Raw genomic sequence first — 19534 nt, 5'->3', positions numbered from 1 at the left:
GTTCGAAATATATTTACAACACTTTTAATATATTTTGATGTTTTAAGTTTATTAAGTCAGCTGTCCTCGTTAGTAACCTACAACTAGTTGTCCACAGTTAGATGTACAGAAATAAATCGATAAATATTATCTTGAATCAATCCACGACCCAGTGTATACGTATCTCAGTATTGATCACAACTCAAACTATATATATTTTGGAATCAACCTCAACCCTGTATAGCTAACTCCAACATTCACATATAGAGTGTCTATGGTTGTTCCGAAATATATATAGATGTGTCAACATGATAGGTCGAAACATTGTATACGTGTCTATGGTATCTCAAGATTACATAATATACAATACAAGTTGATTAAGTTATGGTTGGAATAGATTTGTTATCAATTTTCACGTAGCTAAAATGAGAAAAATTATCCAATCTTGTTTTACCCATAACTTCTTCATTTTAAATCCGTTTTGAGTGAATCAAATTGCTATGGTTTCATATTGAACTCTATTTTATGAATCTAAACAGAAAAAGTATAGGTTTATAGTCGGAAAAATAAGTTACAAGTCGTTTTTGTAAAGGTAGTCATTTCAGTCGAAAGAACGACGTCTAGATGACCATTTTAGAAAACATACTTCCACTTTGAGTTTAACCATAATTTTTGGATATAGTTTCATGTTCATAATAAAAATCATTTTCTCAGAATAACAACTTTTAAATCAAAGTTTATCATAGTTTTTAATTAACTAACCCAAAACAGCCCGCGGTGTTACTACGACGGCGTAAATCCGGTTTTACGGTGTTTTTCGTGTTTCCAGGTTTTAAATCATTAAGTTAGCATATCATATAGATATAGAACATGTGTTTAGTTGATTTTAAAAGTCAAGTTAGAAGGATTAACTTTTGTTTGCGAACAAGTTTAGAATTAACTAAACTATGTTCTAGTGATTACAAGTTTAAACCTTCGAATAAGATAGCTTTATATGTATGAATCGAATGATGTTATGAACTTCATTACTACCTTAATTTCCTTGGATAAACCTACTGGAAAATAGAAAAATGGATCTAGCTTCAATGGATCCTTGGATGGCTCAAAGTTCTTGAAGCAGAATCATGACACGAAAACAAGTTCAAGTAAGATCATCACTTGAAATAAGATTGTTATAGTTATAGAAATTGAACCAAAGTTTGAATATGATTATTACCTTGTATTAGAATGATAACCTACTGTAAGAAACAAAGATTTCTTGAGGTTGGATGATCACCTTACAAGATTGGAAGTGAGCTAGCAAACTTGAAAGTATTCTTGATTTTATGAAACTAGAACTTTTGGAATTTATGAAGAACACTTAGAACTTGAAGATAGAACTTGAGAGAGATCAATTAGATGAAGAAAATTGAAGAATGAAAGTGTTTGTAGGTGTTTTTGGTCGTTGGTGTATGGATTAGATATAAAGGATATGTAATTTTGTTTTCATGTAAATAAGTCATGAATGATTACTCATATTTTTGTAATTTTATGAGATATTTCATGCTAGTTGCCAAATGATGGTTCCCACATGTGTTAGGTGACTCACATGGGCTGCTAAGAGCTGATCATTGGAGTGTATATACCAATAGTACATACATCTAAAAGCTGTGTATTGTACGAGTACGAATACGGGTGCATACGAGTAGAATTGTTGATGAAACTGAACGAGGATGTAATTGTAAGCATTTTTGTTAAGTAGAAGTATTTTGATAAGTGTATTGAAGTCTCTCAAAAGTGTATAAATACATATTAAAACACTACATGTATATACATTTTAACTGAGTCGTTAAGTCATCGTTAGTCGTTACATGTAAGTGTTGTTTTGAAACCTTTAGGTTAACGATCTTGTTAAATGTTGTTAACCCAATGTTTATAATATCAAATGAGATTTTAAATTATTATATTATCATGATATTATCATGTATGAATATCTCTTAATATGATATATATACATTAAATGTCTTTACAACGATAATCGTTACATATATGTCTCGTTTAAAAATCATTAAGTTAGTAGTCTTGTTTTTACATATGTAGTTCATTGTTAATATACTTTATGATATGTTTTCTTATCATAGTATTATGTTAACTATATATATATATCCATATATATGTTATCATATAGTTTTTACAAGTTGTAACGTTCGTGAATCACCGATCAACTTGGGTGGTCAATTGTCTATATGAAACATATTTCAATTAATCAAGTCTTAACAAGTTTGATTGCTTAACATGTTGGAAACATTTAATCATGTAAATATCAATCTCAATTAATATATATAAACATGGAAAAGTTCGGGTCACTACAGTACCTACTCGTTAAATAAATTTCGTCCCGAAATTTTAAGCTGTTGAAGGTGTTGACGAATCTTCTGGAAATAGATGCGGGTATTTCTTCTTCATCTGATCTTCACGCTCCCAGGTGAACTCGGGTCCTCTACGAGCATTCCATCGAACCTTAACAATTGGTATCTTGTTTTGCTTAAGTCTTTTAACCTCACGATCCATTATTTCAACGGGTTCTTCGATGAATTGAAGTTTTTCGTTGATTTGGATTTCATCTAACGGAATAGTGAGATCTTCTTTAGCAAAACATTTCTTTAAATTCGAGACGTGGAAAGTGTCATGTACAGCCACGAGTTGTTGAGGTAACTCTAGTCGGTAAGCTACTGGTCCGACACGATCAATAATCTTGAATGGTCCAATATACCTTGGATTTAATTTCCCTCGTTTACCAAATCGAACAACGCCTTTCCAAGGTGCAACTTTAAGCATGACCATCTCTCCAATTTCAAATTCTATATCTTTTCTTTTAATGTCAGCGTAGCTCTTTTGTCGACTTTGGGCGGTTTTCAACCGTTGTTGAATTTGGATGATCTTCTCAGTAGTTTCTTGTATAATCTCCGGACCCGTAATCTGTCTATCCCCCACTTCACTCCAACAAATCGGAGACCTGCACTTTCTACCATAAAGTGCTTCAAACGGCGCCATCTCAATGCTTGAATGGTAGCTGTTGTTGTAGGAAAATTCTGCTAACGGTAGATGTCGATCCCAACTATTTCCGAAATCAATAACACATGCTCGTAGCATGTCTTCAAGCGTTTGTATCGTCCTTTCGCTCTGCCCATCAGTTTGTGGATGATAGGCAGTACTCATGTCTAGACGAGTTCCTAATGCTTGCTGTAATGTCTGCCAGAATCTTGAAATAAATCTGCCATCCCTATCAGAGATAATAGAGATTGGTATTCCATGTCTGGAGACGACTTCCTTCAAATACAGTCGTGCTAACTTCTCCATCTTGTCATCTTCTCTTATTGGTAGGAAGTGTGCTGATTTGGTGAGACGATCAACTATTACCCAAATAGTATCAAAACCACTTGCAGTCCTTGGCAATTTAGTGATGAAATCCATGGTAATGTTTTCCCATTTCCATTCCGGGATTTCGGGTTGTTGAAGTAGACCTGATGGTTTCTGATGCTCAGCTTTGACCTTAGAACACGTCAAACATTCTCCTACGTATTTAGCAACATCGGCTTTCATACCCGGCCACCAAAAATGTTTCTTGAGATCCTTGTACATCTTCCCCGTTCCAGGATGTATTGAGTATCTGGTTTTATGAGCTTCTCTAAGTACCATTTCTCTCATATCTCCAAATTTTGGTACCCAAATCCTTTCAGCCCTATACCGGGTTCCGTCTTCCCGAATATTAAGATGCTTCTCCGATCCTTTGGGTATTTCATCCTTTAAATTTCCCTCTTTTAAAACTCCTTGTTGCGCCTCCTTTATTTGAGTAGTAATGTTATTATGAATCATTATATTCATAGATTTTACTCGAATGGGTTCTCTGTCCTTCCTGCTCAAGGCATCAGCTACCACATTTGCCTTCCCCGGGTGGTAACGAATCTCAAAGTCGTAATCATTCAATAATTCAATCCACCTACGCTGCCTCATATTCAGTTGTTTCTGATTAAATATGTGTTGAAGACTTTTGTGGTCGGTATATATAATACTTTTGACCCCATATAAGTAGTGCCTCCAAGTCTTTAATGCAAAAACAACCGCACCTAATTCCAAATCATGCGTCGTATAATTTTGTTCGTGAATCTTCAATTGTCTAGACGCATAAGCAATCACCTTCGTTCGTTGCATTAATACACAACCGAGACCTTGCTTTGATGCATCACAATAAATCACAAAATCATCATTCCCTTCAGGCAATGACAATATAGGTGCCGTAGTTAGCTTTTTCTTCAATAACTGAAACGCTTTCTCTTGTTCATCATTCCATTCAAATTTCTTCCCTTTATGCGTTAATGCAGTCAAGGGTTTTGCTATTCTGGAAAAGTCTTGGATGAACCTTCTGTAGTAACCAGCTAGTCCTAAAAACTGGCGTATGTGTTTCGGAGTTTTTGGGGTTTCCCACTTTTCAACAGTTTCTATCTTTGCCGGATCCACCTTAATACCTTCTTTGTTCACTATGTGACCGAGGAATTGAACTTCTTCCAACCAAAATGCACACTTTGAAAACTTAGCGTACAATTCTTCCTTCCTCAATACTTCTAACACCTTTCTCAAATATTCACCGTGTTCTTGGTCATTCTTTGAGTAAATAAGTATGTCATCAATGAAAACAATGATAAACTTGTCAAGGTATGGTCCACACACTCGGTTCATAAGGTCCATGAACACAGCTGGTGCATTAGTTAAACCAAACGGCATGACCATAAACTCGTAATGACCGTAACGTGTTCTGAAAGCAGTCTTTGGAATATCATCTTCTTTCACCCGCATTTGATGATACCCGGAACGTAAGTCAATCTTTGAATAAACAGACGAGCCTTGTAGTTGATCAAATAAGTCGTCGATTCTCGGTAGTGGGTAGCGGTTCTTGATGGTAAGTTTGTTCAACTCTCGGTAGTCGATACACAACCTGAATGTACCATCTTTCTTCTTGACAAACAAAACAGGAGCTCCCCACGGTGATGTGCTTGGTCGAATGAAACCACGCTCTAAAAGTTCTTGTAATTGGCTTTGCAGTTCTTTCATCTCGCTGGGTGCGAGTCTGTAAGGAGCACGAGCTATTGGTGCAGCTCCTGGTACAAGATCTATTTGAAATTCAACGGATCGATGTGGGGGTAATCCCGGTAATTCTTTCGGAAATACATCGGGAAATTCTTTTGCAATGGGAACATCATTGATGCTCTTTTCTTCAGTTTGTACTTTCTCGACGTGTGCTAGAACAGCATAGCAACCTTTTCTTATTAGTTTTTGTGCCTTCAAATTACTAATAAGATGTAGCTTCGTGTTGCCCTTTTCTCCGTACACCATTAAGGGTTTTCCTTTTTCTCGTATAATGCGAATTGCATTTTTGTAACAAACGATCTCCGCTTTCACTTCTTTCAACCAGTCCATACCGATTATCACATCAAAACTCCCTAACTCTACTGGTATCAAGTCAATCTTAAATGTTTCGCTAACCAGTTTAATTTCTCGATTCCGACATATATTATCTGCTGAAATTAATTTACCATTTGCTAATTCGAGTAAAAATTTACTATCCAAAGGCGTCAATGGACAACTTAATTTAGCACAAAAATCTCTACTCATATAGCTTCTATCCGCACCCGAATCAAATAAAACGTAAACAGATTTATTGTCAATAAGAAACGTACCCGTAACAAGCTCCGGGTCTTCCTGTGCCTCTGCCGCATTAATATTGAAAACTCTTCCGCGGCCTTGTCCATTCGTGTTCTCTTGGTTCGGGCAATTTCTAATAATGTGGCCTGGTTTTCCACATTTATAACAAACTACATTGGCATAACTTGCTCCGACACTACTTGCTCCGCCATTACTCGTTCCGACACCATTTGTTCCTTTCGTTCTATTAACCCCTGGTCCGTAGACCTCACACTTCGCCGCGCTATGACCATTTCTTTTACACTTGTTGCAAAATTTGGTGCAGAACCCCGAGTGATTCTTTTCACACCTTTGGCATAGTTGCTTCTGATTGTTGTTGTTGTTGCGGTTATTATTGTTGTTGGGATGATTGTTGTAGTTGCTGTTGTTGTTGTTGTTGTTGTTGTTATTGTTGTTGGGCCGTTTGTTGTAGTTGCGATTGATGTTGCGATTGTTGGGATAATTGTTGCGATTATTGTTGTAATTGCTGTTGTTGTTGTATTGGTGATTCTTATCACCGTTTTCCTCCCACTTTCTTTTGACTTGCTTCACATTGGCCTCTTCAGCAGTCTGTTCTTTAATTCTTTCTTCAATCTGGTTCACTAGTTTGTGAGCCATTCTACATGCCTGTTGTATGGAGGCGGGCTCGTGTGAACTTATATCTTCTTGGATTCTTTCCGGTAATCCTTTCACAAACGCGTCGATCTTCTCTTCCTCATCTTCGAATGCTCCCGGACACAATAGGCACAATTCTGTGAATCGTCTTTCGTACGTGGTAATATCAAATCCTTGGGTTCGTAACCCTCTAAGTTCTGTCTTGAGCTTATTGACCTCGGTTCTGGGACGGTACTTCTCGTTCATCAAGTGCTTGAATGCTGACCACGGTAGTGCGTACGCATCATCTTGTCCCACTTGCTCTAGATAGGTATTCCACCATGTTAACGCAGAACCTGTGAAGGTATGCGTAGCGTACTTCACTTTGTCCTCTTCAGTACACTTACTTATGGCAAACACCGATTCAACCTTCTCGGTCCACCGTTTCAATCCGATCGGTCCTTCGGTTCCATCAAATTCCAAAGGTTTGCAGGCAGTGAATTCTTTGTAGGTGCATCCTACACGATTTCCTGTACTGCTAGATCCAAGGTTATTGTTGGTATGTAGCGCAGCCTGTACTGCGGCTATGTTTGAAGCTAGAAAAGTACGGAATTCCTCTTCATTCATATTCACGGTGTGTCGAGTAGTCGGTGCCATTTCCTTCAAAATAGTTAAATGGAACAAGTTAATCATACAGAATATTAAGAGTAGTTAATAGTATTTCGTAGCATAATATGAACTCATTTATAAAAGCTTTTTCTTCATATTAGCGTTTTATAAGTTTAAATTCGGGTAGTACCTACCCGTTAAGTTCATACTTAGTAGCTAATATACAATTCAACTACTACAATTCTATATGAAAAACTGATTATAATAATATTTCGCGTTCAAACTTTTATACAATATTTTACAAACTTACAATACCGCTTATTTTACATAAAGCATGAAATATAGCACACAATAACTTTGATACAAGATAGTTGTGAAGACAATTCTAGCTAGTACACAAGTCGTTCAGCAAAGGCAATAAAGACACGTAATTCATACGTCCAGAAACAAGTCATGCATTCTGGTTTTACTAGGACTACTTCCCATCCTTGGTCTTGTGCAACATAACCGTTATGGCCGTTGATAAGACATCGTGTTGTAACGTCATCAAAGGGACGAGGGTTACGTAATGTCCAACAGTCCCGTAATAATCTAAAAACCTCATTTCTTACCCCAATTACCGACTCTGTCACTTGTGGAAACGTTTTGTTTAATAGTTGTAGCCCGATGTTCTTGTTCTCACTTTGGTGAGAAGCGAACATTACTAATCCGTAAGCATAACATGCTTCTTTATGTTGCATGTTAGCCGCTTTTTCTAAATCATGAAGTCCAATATTCGGATATATTGAGTCAAAATAATTTCTTAACCCGTTGCGTAAAATAGCATTTGGGTTCCCCGCAATATATGCGTCAAAGTAAACACATCGTAACTTATGGGTTTCCCAATGTGATATCCCCCATCTTTCAAACGAAAGTCTCTTATAAACCAAGACATTCTTGGAACGTTCTTCGAATGTCTTACAAACTGATCTCGCCTTAAATAGTTGTGCCGAGGAATTCTGGCCGACTCTAGACAAGATTTCATCAATCATATCTCCGGGTAGGTCTCTTAAAATATTGGGTTGTCTATCCATTTTGTGTTTTTAAACTGTAAAATAGACAAGAGTTAGATTCATAAAAAAAATACTTATTAATACAAGCAATTTTTACATATATCATAAAGCATAAGAACACTATATTACATATATTACACCACACGAATACAACTATCTTATTCCGACTCACTCGTTTCTTCTTCTTCGGTTTTGGTTCGTTTTGCCAAGTTTCTAGGGATATATGATGTTCCCCTAATACGAGCCGTCGTTGTCCACATTGGTTTAGAAAAACCTGGTGGTTTAGAGGTTCCCGGGTCATTGTTACAACTTAAGGACTTCGGGCGTTGACGATACATATAAAGTTCATCGGGGTTGGAATTAGATTTCTCTATTTTTATGCCCTTTCCCTTATTATTTTCTTTTGCCTTTTTAAATTCAGTTGGGGTAATTTCTATAACATCATCGGAATTCTCGTCGGAATCCGATTCATCGGAGAATTGGTAATCCTCCCAATATTTTGCTTCCTTGGCGGAAACACCATTGACCATAATTAACCTTGGTCGGTTGGTTGAGGATTTTCTTTTACTTAACCGTTTTATTATTTCCCCCACCGGTTCTATTTCTTCATCTGGTTCCGATTCTTCTTCCGGTTCCGATTCTTCTTCCGGTTCCGACTCTTCTTCCGGTTCCTCTTCGGGAACTTGTGAATCAGTCCACGAATCATTCCAATTTACATTTGACTCTTCATTATTATTAGGTGAGTCAATGAGACTTGTTCTAGAGGTAGACATCTATCACATAATATCAAACGCGTTAAGAGATTAATATATCACATAATATTCACATGTTAAAAATATATAGTTTCCAACAAAATTTGTTAAGCAATCATTTTTCAAGTAAACACGGTCGAAGTCCAGACTCACTAATGCATCCTAACAAACTCGATAAGACACACTAATGCAAAATTCTGGTTCTCTAAGACCAACGCTCGGATACCAACTGAAATGTCCCGTTCTTATTGATTAAAAACGTTCCATATTAATTGATTTCGTTGCGAGGTTTTGACCTCTATATGAGACGTTTTTCAAAGACTGCATTCATTTTAAAACAAACCATAACCTTTATTTCATCAATAAAGGTTTAAAAAGCTTTACGTAGATTATCAAATAATGATAATCAAAAATATCCTGTTTACACACGACCATTACATAATGGTTTACAATACAAATATGTTACAACAAATTAAGTTTCTTGAATGCAGTTTTTACAAAATATCATACAAGCATGGACTCCAAATCTCGTCCTTATTTAAGTATGTGACAGCGGAAGCTCTTAATAATCACCTGAGAATAAACATGCTTAAAACGTCAACAAAAATGTTGGTGAGTTATAGGTTTAACCTATATATATCAAATCATAATAATAGACCACAAGATTTCATATTTCAATACACATCCCATACATAGAGATAAAAATCATTCATATGGTGAACACCTGGTAACCGACAATAACAAGATGCATATATAAGAATATCCCCATCATTCCGGGACACCCTTCGGATATGATATAAATTTCGAAGTACTAAAGCATCCGGTACTTTGGATGGGGTTTGTTAGGCCCAATAGATCTATCTTTAGGATTCGCGTCAATTAGGGTGTCTGTTCCCTAATTCTTAGATTACCAGACTTAATAAAAAGGGGCATATTCGATTTCGATAATTCAACCATAGAATGTAGTTTCACGTACTTGTGTCTATTTTGTAAATCATTTATAAAACCTGCATGTATTCTCATCCCAAAAATATTAGATTTTAAAAGTGGGACTATAACTCACTTTCACAGATTTTTACTTCGTTGGGAAGTAAGACTTGGCCACTGGTTGATTCACGAACCTATAACAATATATACATATATATCAAAGTATGTTCGAAATATATTTACAACACTTTTAATATATTTTGATGTTTTAAGTTTATTAAGTCAGCTGTCCTCGTTAGTAACCTACAACTAGTTGTCCACAGTTAGATGTACAGAAATAAATCGATAAATATTATCTTGAATCAATCCACGACCCAGTGTATACGTATCTCAGTATTGATCACAACTCAAACTATATATATTTTGGAATCAACCTCAACCCTGTATAGCTAACTCCAACATTCACATATAGAGTGTCTATGGTTGTTCCGAAATATATATAGATGTGTCAACATGATAGGTCGAAACATTGTATACGTGTCTATGGTATCTCAAGATTACATAATATACAATACAAGTTGATTAAGTTATGGTTGGAATAGATTTGTTATCAATTTTCACGTAGCTAAAATGAGAAAAATTATCCAATCTTGTTTTACCCATAACTTCTTCATTTTAAATCCGTTTTGAGTGAATCAAATTGCTATGGTTTCATATTGAACTCTATTTTATGAATCTAAACAGAAAAAGTATAGGTTTATAGTCGGAAAAATAAGTTACAAGTCGTTTTTGTAAAGGTAGTCATTTCAGTCGAAAGAACGACGTCTAGATGACCATTTTAGAAAACATACTTCCACTTTGAGTTTAACCATAATTTTTGGATATAGTTTCATGTTCATAATAAAAATCATTTTCTCAGAATAACAACTTTTAAATCAAAGTTTATCATAGTTTTTAATTAACTAACCCAAAACAGCCCGCGGTGTTACTACGACGGCGTAAATCCGGTTTTACGGTGTTTTTCGTGTTTCCAGGTTTTAAATCATTAAGTTAGCATATCATATAGATATAGAACATGTGTTTAGTTGATTTTAAAAGTCAAGTTAGAAGGATTAACTTTTGTTTGCGAACAAGTTTAGAATTAACTAAACTATGTTCTAGTGATTACAAGTTTAAACCTTCGAATAAGATAGCTTTATATGTATGAATCGAATGATGTTATGAACTTCATTACTACCTTAATTTCCTTGGATAAACCTACTGGAAAATAGAAAAATGGATCTAGCTTCAATGGATCCTTGGATGGCTCAAAGTTCTTGAAGCAGAATCATGACACGAAAACAAGTTCAAGTAAGATCATCACTTGAAATAAGATTGTTATAGTTATAGAAATTGAACCAAAGTTTGAATATGATTATTACCTTGTATTAGAATGATAACCTACTGTAAGAAACAAAGATTTCTTGAGGTTGGATGATCACCTTACAAGATTGGAAGTGAGCTAGCAAACTTGAAAGTATTCTTGATTTTATGAAACTAGAACTTTTGGAATTTATGAAGAACACTTAGAACTTGAAGATAGAACTTGAGAGAGATCAATTAGATGAAGAAAATTGAAGAATGAAAGTGTTTGTAGGTGTTTTTGGTCGTTGGTGTATGGATTAGATATAAAGGATATGTAATTTTGTTTTCATGTAAATAAGTCATGAATGATTACTCATATTTTTGTAATTTTATGAGATATTTCATGCTAGTTGCCAAATGATGGTTCCCACATGTGTTAGGTGACTCACATGGGCTGCTAAGAGCTGATCATTGGAGTGTATATACCAATAGTACATACATCTAAAAGCTGTGTATTGTACGAGTACGAATACGGGTGCATACGAGTAGAATTGTTGATGAAACTGAACGAGGATGTAATTGTAAGCATTTTTGTTAAGTAGAAGTATTTTGATAAGTGTATTGAAGTCTCTCAAAAGTGTATAAATACATATTAAAACACTACATGTATATACATTTTAACTGAGTCGTTAAGTCATCGTTAGTCGTTACATGTAAGTGTTGTTTTGAAACCTTTAGGTTAACGATCTTGTTAAATGTTGTTAACCCAATGTTTATAATATCAAATGAGATTTTAAATTATTATATTATCATGATATTATCATGTATGAATATCTCTTAATATGATATATATACATTAAATGTCTTTACAACGATAATCGTTACATATATGTCTCGTTTAAAAATCATTAAGTTAGTAGTCTTGTTTTTACATATGTAGTTCATTGTTAATATACTTTATGATATGTTTTCTTATCATAGTATTATGTTAACTATATATATATATCCATATATATGTTATCATATAGTTTTTACAAGTTGTAACGTTCGTGAATCACCGATCAACTTGGGTGGTCAATTGTCTATATGAAACATATTTCAATTAATCAAGTCTTAACAAGTTTGATTGCTTAACATGTTGGAAACATTTAATCATGTAAATATCAATCTCAATTAATATATATAAACATGGAAAAGTTCGGGTCACTACATCATAAATGAGCTAAAGAAGGTTGGAGTGAAAAAGGAAAATCAAGAGCTGAACATGAAATTCCTGAAGAAACTAAATGCCACCTGGACACCATACGGAAACAACTTCCGTGCCTCCCAAAACACCAAGAAGTACAACATCCATGAAGTTGTAGGGAAACTAATGAATCATCAACCTGATGTTCTAGCTGCCCAAAACCCTAAATCCAACCTTGCTGAAACCAATGATCCAATGGCTCTGTTTGTTAACAAAAGCTCCACCAAAACCCCTTTCAACCGCTCCAACTCACTCAAACCAAAACAAACCATTCCCTCTGATGAGGACACATACTCTAACGTTGATGAAGAACATCGAGATCTCGTCAAGGCTGCCGCAATGTTCAGCAAGCAACAGAATCTCAGGAGATCATCTGGAGGTTTTAGCAAGAACAACAACAATCGAACCTCATCCATCTCTTCATACTACAAAAAACCCGAAACCTCAACCACTCAATACCGGGCTCCTGACAACAAGGACCCCGATAATGTTTGTTTCAACTGTGGTAAAACATGTCACTTTGCACGAGAATGCAGACTACCCAAACGAAAGGATGCCGAGTACTACAAGAAAAAGATGTTGCTCGCCCAAGATGCCGAAAAGGGGAAGGTCCTCAAAGCCTCAGATGATGTTTGGCTAAACTGGTCAGACAGTGAACAGGAGCCCGAACGAGCTAATGTAGTGAAACTCACCAACATGAACCGTGCTCCTGACAATGTTTCTTCCGATGATGAGGAAGAGGTACAACTTTACACCGACATAATTTGTGAATACTATAACTCTGTAAATAATAGTTCTGAATGTGTTTCTGATGTATTGCAAGCACCCTCTAAGAGACCTAATGACCCACCTATCCAAATTAATGTGTCCATTAGAGATGAACCTGCTTCTAATAATCATGATAAAGTGCTCCATGAACTAATTGCCTGATATGTATGTTGACAACTTTGCTAAAATGAGTAAGGACCTTATATCACTTGCTAGTCAAGTTAGTGGACTACAAAATGAGAACTATAGGTTAAAAGCTAAATTGAAAATCAAAGTGTCAAACAATGCATACCTAACACTTCAAAAGGATCTAGCTGAAAAAGTAACACAATTAACGGAGCTATAATCTAGTGTGAGACCGTTACGAATAGAAAGAACAGACTTTTGGTTAAGAAATGAAGTTCTTAGTGAGAAAGTAGATAATGCTGAGAAAGAAATTAAGAAACTCACTGCTTCTAAGAAAACTCTTCTAGATACCTTAGAAGAAAAGATAAGAGAACCCCTCTTCGATCTTGCTAAGAAAATCTCTAAATGTTCTAAACTTACCCCACATAATCTAGAGCTTCAAACTCGTCTAGGTCAATTTAAAGAAAAGCTCTACAGGACCGAACAGTCTAAAGTTGTTTTAGCAGGACATATCTCGAATCAAACCCTGTTCATGAATCGACCAAAGGACTCCTTCCGTGAGAACAAAGGCCTAGGCTTTGAAAATCCTCTCACCTTGTCCAATATGGCCAAAGTTGAGCCCTGTCTGTATGATAGTAGATACTTGATGATTGGCCTACCTGCACGACTCACATTTTCATCCCACGGTGAGGTTGATGAAGCATTGGCTAAAAGATCAACTAAAATGAAACAAGAAATTGCTCTAATCTATGATAAAATCAACGCTCTTTATTTGAAAAAGAAAAACTCATTTTCATATGAAAGCTTACCTGATTTGTTTAATGAAAGTGAAAGTTCGGAAGGTCAAAAACGTGTTGTCTACTTACCAACTCTGGTATTAGAAAAATACATCATTAGTTTAGAAAAGGAACTTTTCGAAAATAAAATGAATTCTTTTGACAATGAACGAAAATTTCTGATGATCATAAAAGCCATGCAACACCAAATCTCACTCCAAGTGACCACAAATGATCAATTTGCTCATGATGTGTATGAACTTCAAAAACATATTGCTAGTCAAGCGACTACTTTATGTGAAATGATTTCAAAGTCCAAAGCCCCTCAGGAACCGCCACCCTGCCACCTTATAGAACCCTCAAATATTCTTGCTGATTCTCTCGGGAAAGAAATAGTTGACTTTGATGTGGTAGCGTGAGGGTACGAAATAGTATTATTTTTAATACAAAATACTACAAAATATGACACAAGTTTTAATTATTTATAGAGTGGGATATACCTAAATCTTGCTACAACACTATAGGCAGTGTACCTAATCGTAGAGTAGTGTAGTTTTTAGTAAGTCCGGTTCGTTCCACAGGGAGCTGGTGATACTTACTATATTTTTAACAACTATATTTATACAAAATATATATAATTATATAAGTAGTAATATTATTATAAAAGGGGGGTTTTTACCGTTTAATGACCGGTTTGTCGATTTTATATTTTTAAGCGTAAAGATAAATGACAATAATTAAAGTGCGTAAAATAAATAAATGACGATAAATAAAATAACAATAAATAAAATTGCGATAGAATATGAAATAAAAGGATTATGCTTATTTAAACTTCCGTAATCATGATGTTTGACGTTTTGATTTTAATTAATTGTTACTCTGGTTAATTGTCCTTTGTCATGGTTTATTTGATACCTATCTGGTTTTTATCCATAATAGTCCATCGGTCATAAATATAAAGTGCGAGTGTCCTCGTCAAATTACCCTTATACCCGAAGTCAAATATTCCAACTAATTAAGGATTTAAACTGTGACGCAGTTATCACTTCTGTCAACAATTACACCAGTTATCACTGTATGTAATCTACCCCTGTTTTGATTAGATATGAATATTAATTTACCCACTTGATCAGTTTGAATAATCAATTACCCAACCCGAATAATTAATTAGATGATTATAATAGATTCCATATGAACGTCACTAAATAGGACAACCATAATCATTATTAATTATTAGGATAATTAATTTGAAGATAGGTTCGACAGACTCCAATGAGTTGTCACTCAATTAGACAATACCCCCCATCTATTAATAGTCAATAGTCCAATTTCCACAAGTGTCGGTCTTTTGCCCAAACCTTAATTATGGTACAAAGCCCAATTACCCAATTTTAGTAATTAGCCCAACATCATGATTACTTCATTTTAAATAAGCATAATAATAACTTAGCTACGAGACATTAATATAAAAAGGTTGAACATAACTTACAATGATTAAAAATAGCGTAGCGTTACACGGACAGAATTTCGACTTACACACTCAAACGATCTCTATCATAAATCTTATTATTATCATAATTTAAAATTAAAATTAAGATTATTGTTATATCTTATTACATTAACATTATGATAGAGATTTTTAGATATTGATATTGATAATAGATTTTTAGGATAGAAAAAGGGATAGAAAAAATGATCGAAAAAGAAAGTCTCCTCAAATTGATCGTAAATCATCGCTTTTATAGCGAAATTAGAATTGAAATTTTCATTTACGACCCCTGAACTATGCTCAATTAACAACTTTTTATTATTTAATATTATTCTTATTATGAATTATTTAAATATTATATTTTATTCTTGTGCATAGTTGACTCGTAATTTTTACACCGTTGCGTCGAGCGCTGAAAGTTGGTTCATGCCTCGGTTCCGGATTTTCGAACGCCCTTTCGTACAATTTTATATCGTGTACTTTGCGTTTTGTAACTTGTACTCTTGTCATTTTTAGACGTTCTTCATCAATAATTTGAACCTTTTTGATTGTATCTTGTACTTTTGAGCTTTTTGGACCTTTGCGTCTTCAAATCTTCGTTTTCGCCTTTTGTCTTCGCACTTATTTAAAATAAACGAATATTTCTCGAAAATGGAACAATTGCAACTAAAATCTTGTCTTTCTTGGGGGATTTTGCTATGAAATATATGTTCCTTTTTAGCCTTATCAATATCCCCACACTTGAGCGTTGCTTGTCCTCAAGCAATACAGTCTTGAAATAATATAATACATCACACGAATCACTTCTTTATTCTTCACACTTTGTACATCAGTGATTTTGATAGAGCGGTATAAACAATGATATTAACAATAGAACCATGGTTAAAGGTGGGTGTGTCATCCACAGTTGCCTTGGGTTTAGGTCAACGACACTTGCAATCAAATAACCGATTTACTTTCGGTTTCCAAAGCAAAGTGCACATTTGAAAGGCGGTTTACAGTCCCACATGACTATAAAAATGTAGATCCTTTAGGAAATTGGATCTTTATGAAAACATTTGATCTTTTAAAAATTCAAGCTAGATTTTACCCTAGACAAGTTTTCTGATTTGACCCACCATCGGTGTTGCAAAATATATTTGTGGATCAATATTTTGGCTAAAAACATTTAGGTTCGTGTAATCCACTGCTATCCCGGTATCGGAAAGCACACATCCAGTTTACTTGTTCCGTATATTACCTTTCGGTAAACTACCGTCCGGTTGTAAAGGAAAGCGATGAACAAGAAACTGTTAAGGCAATGTCCCGTGACATGCATTTGATTATGGTCTTTTAACGTGTCGGATGCTAGAACTATCCTTGGTAGGAGCGATAGTAAAGATCATCCTATGATTTTTCGGTCTGGCACAAGGTCCTGTCTCCGACCATGCTATGCAACCACCGTTCTTACGGTTGACACCCGATTTGGTTCAGGTGACCTAATGTAACGACCCGCACTTTTTCGATCATTCTATACTTATAAGATTAATATTTACATAAATTAAACCTTACCAACATGATAAGCAATCCAAATTGTCGAGACTTATGTTTTTCGAAAAGAGATTTACACAACGTTTGACCGTCTAGTTTGACCGATGATATCACGAACTATACAATATATGATAATTATACGTTTGTATATATATATATGTATATATACATGTTTAACATGATTTAAGGATGTTTTAATACCTCATTTTGTATTAATAACAATAAGTTATAAGTATATTTTGAAACTACTAACTTAAGTTTTCAAAACGATAACCATACGTAACGTTATTTGACTTAAATACTTATGACATATAATGTTTATATATATATCGTATAAGTAATGTATTTAATCATTTTTAAGGACTTAAATACATAAAACCATATAAGTATATTCACAAAAGATAGCTATATTTGAATCCTCGTTCCGTTTTCACAAGATTTCTATACGTATACTTAGGGTATATGTACCCGTATAAATACGTAGTTTCTAGAAGTTTTACTATTGAAAAATACCAATTATTAGACTTCAATTATATGATCTTAGCAGCCTTTGATTAGTCAATACATGTGGGATCATATATGAGGACTTTTGAGCTAAAAATCAAAAAAATAAAGTCTATATATACATATACATATATACGCCTATATACACATATGCACACTTTCATAACAATTTTCTTTCAAGTTAAATGATCTTCTAAACTCTCTTATCTTCAACCTTCAAGTGTTCTTCAAGATCCTCATAAGTTTTTAGCTTCAAAAACATCACTTAATCACCATAAGAAAACCCTTACAAAAACACTTCAAGAATCCTTCCAAGAACACAAACTTACTTCCAATCTTTCATCCAATTCCATCACCCTTTTAGTTCTAGGTTCTTACTCCTCTTTTACAGCAACCTTGTCCAAGGAACTTGAGGTAGAATCTATGTTCATAACTTTATTCGATTCATATATATATAGCTATCTTATTTTGTGGTATAAAAATTTAACAACAAGAACATAGTTTGAATGTTTTCAAACTTGTTTGCAAACTAAATAGATCCTTCTAACTTAACTTTTAAAATACTCCAAGACCTGTAATATAACTTAAATATATGCTAATTTAACAAGGTATAACTTGGTTTTTCAAAGATTATCTTAAAAACTGCTTTTACGACGTCGGAGTGCCACCGGGGACTGTTTTGGGTTGGATAATTAAAAACTATCTTAAACTTTGAATTGGAGGTTTATGTTCTGGAAAAATGATTTTTACTATGGATATGATAACACATAAAAATTTCATGATTTAATTCAAAGTATAAGTATTTTTAGAAAAATAATCATTTAAGGTTGTTTACATAAAGGAAAATGTTTAACTTCATAAGTTTCACTAAAGTTTCACCTATGCCGTGTGATTTTGAATACAAACCAAGGTATTTTCAGCTCATAGTCTTAAAGAGGGACTCGATCCAAGGAGATGGCAAGTTGAATCAACGAAAACGGATTTGTAACGAAGAAACTATGACCGAAACAAAATCGGATATCCAAGACTAGTTTAGCCACGAAAATAATTGGGAAAAATTAAATAAATCACATCTTTTTAAGTTAACATGATATTTTATATATATGTACTTATAATTCAATTTTATATGGTTCAGGATCACCCGTAAACAACACGAGAAGATTAATCATAAGATCCCATGTTTGTACGCAACACGTCATTTGACAACACCGGTACTTTATGTACGCAACACGTCATTTGACAACACCGGTACCGTGGGTCAAGATTAATCTCGACCAATACATATACGATGGGGTTTTATTTATTTCGTTGGGGGTTTTATTTATTTCATTGCGGGTATATTAAACATCTAAAAATGAACCATTAAAATTGAATTACTAACAACGAACTGCTAACTACGGACTAAGGAATTATTAAAAGTATTAAAAGTATAACAAGTATATATATGTGACGTTTGTTTAAAAAGAAAAGGTATTGATATATATGGATAGGTTCGTGATATCAATCGGAGACCAAGTCAAAATTACATATCTTCAAGACGAAAGTGAGTATATAGTCCCACTTTTAAACTCTAAATATTTCGGGATGAGAATACATGTATTTTATGTTTTACGATATGGACACAAGTAACTGAAAAATATATTCTACGTTGAGTTGTACCACTGGCATACTTCCCTGTAGCTTGGTAACTACTATTTACAGCGGTATTGTAAACGCGAATCCTGTTGATAGATCTATCGGGCCTGACAACCCCAACCGGACTGGACGACCAGTATTCAACGGTTGCACAGTACTTCGTTTCGTGACTACACTTGGTACGGTGTAGTAAGATTTCATAATAAAGGGAATATGCGACGTGATTAAATGTTAAGTATGGTTACCAAGTGCTCAACCACTTAGAATATTTTTATTAAAATGTTTATATGTGAAATCTTGTGGTCTATATATATATTGCTGCCGGCATTAAACCTATATCTCACCAACTTTATGTTGACCTTTTAAAACATGTCTATTCTCAGGTGATTACTAAAGCTTCCACTGCATTATGTTGAATTTGAGCAGGATCTTGCGTACGCATATTTGTGTCAAAAATAAGACTGCATATCCAAGAACTTGTGTTG

This window comes from Rutidosis leptorrhynchoides, chromosome 11 (genome assembly GCF_046630445.1).
Source record: "Rutidosis leptorrhynchoides isolate AG116_Rl617_1_P2 chromosome 11, CSIRO_AGI_Rlap_v1, whole genome shotgun sequence".
NCBI classification, from domain to species: domain Eukaryota; kingdom Viridiplantae; phylum Streptophyta; class Magnoliopsida; order Asterales; family Asteraceae; genus Rutidosis; species Rutidosis leptorrhynchoides.
The sequence above is the reverse complement of the archived record's forward strand: the minus strand, read 5'-3'. Positions refer to the sequence as shown.